We start from the raw sequence: 1,050 nt of genomic DNA, 5'->3' as shown, positions 1-1,050 counted from the left end.
TTTTCCTCCACCTGCTCCCTGCTCTCACTACAGATCACAATGTCATCTGTCACAATGTTTGATGATTTAACTAAATGTAAATATTAAACAAAGTTAAATCTACAGTATTTATGGACTATGAGAGTTTTATTTGCAACAAAAATTATTATATGCATTTATTTTTAAAAGGTGTCCACATACAGGTGAGTTGTAAATACAATAAAAATCTAAAAATGAATACAAATCAAAACTACAAAGAATAAGATGTAAATGTAACTGAAATAAGGCCAACATAAAAGCATGAAAAGTTTCAAGATGCCTCAAACATGGCAGAAGACCATGGAAAAGTATATATATAAAAAAAGTACAATGGTACAGGCATTCCCTTTTAATGGGACATGAACACATCCTTCAATTAGATCCTTCCTTTTTAACATCAGAATAACAACAACAATCAATCACGTCAACCAAAAAACGTAAATTATTGAATCCCACAAACCTTGAAGTGAATTAACTATTGGGGAGAGAGAGAGAGAGAGAGAGAGAGAGAGAGAGAGAGAGATGATTGGAGTGAGGGTAATTTATTAATTAAAGGGATAGTTCACCTAAAAATGAACACACATGTAGATATTTTGAGGACTGTTTGTAACCAAACCATTCATGAGCCCCATTCACTTCCATAGTGGGGAAAAAAGAATACTATGGAAGTGAATGGGGCTCATGAATGGTTTGGTTACAAACATTCCTTAAAATATCTTCCTCCGTGTTCATCAGAACAAAGAAATTTATACAGGTTTGTAACATCATGAGGGTGAGAAAATTATGAAAGAATTGTTTTATTTTTGGGTCAACTGTCCCTTTAAATTGAATGTGTGTGCGTGTGCATGCGAGACAAGAATATGGCTGTGCTTGCAACTCTGAAGTTTTTTATTTTTAGGGGTCAAGCCCCGAAGGGGCGTAGACACCTATTGTTATCGTTAGTTTTCTTCTTCTTCTTCTTCTTCTTCTTCTTCTTCTTCTTATTATTATTATTATTCCTCTTCCGCCATTGAAGTCAATGGCAGCCCATAG

The sequence above is a fragment of the Tachysurus vachellii genome, chromosome 19 (genome assembly GCF_030014155.1).
Source record: "Tachysurus vachellii isolate PV-2020 chromosome 19, HZAU_Pvac_v1, whole genome shotgun sequence".
Taxonomy (NCBI): domain Eukaryota; kingdom Metazoa; phylum Chordata; class Actinopteri; order Siluriformes; family Bagridae; genus Tachysurus; species Tachysurus vachellii.
Note: the sequence above shows the minus strand (reverse complement) of the source record.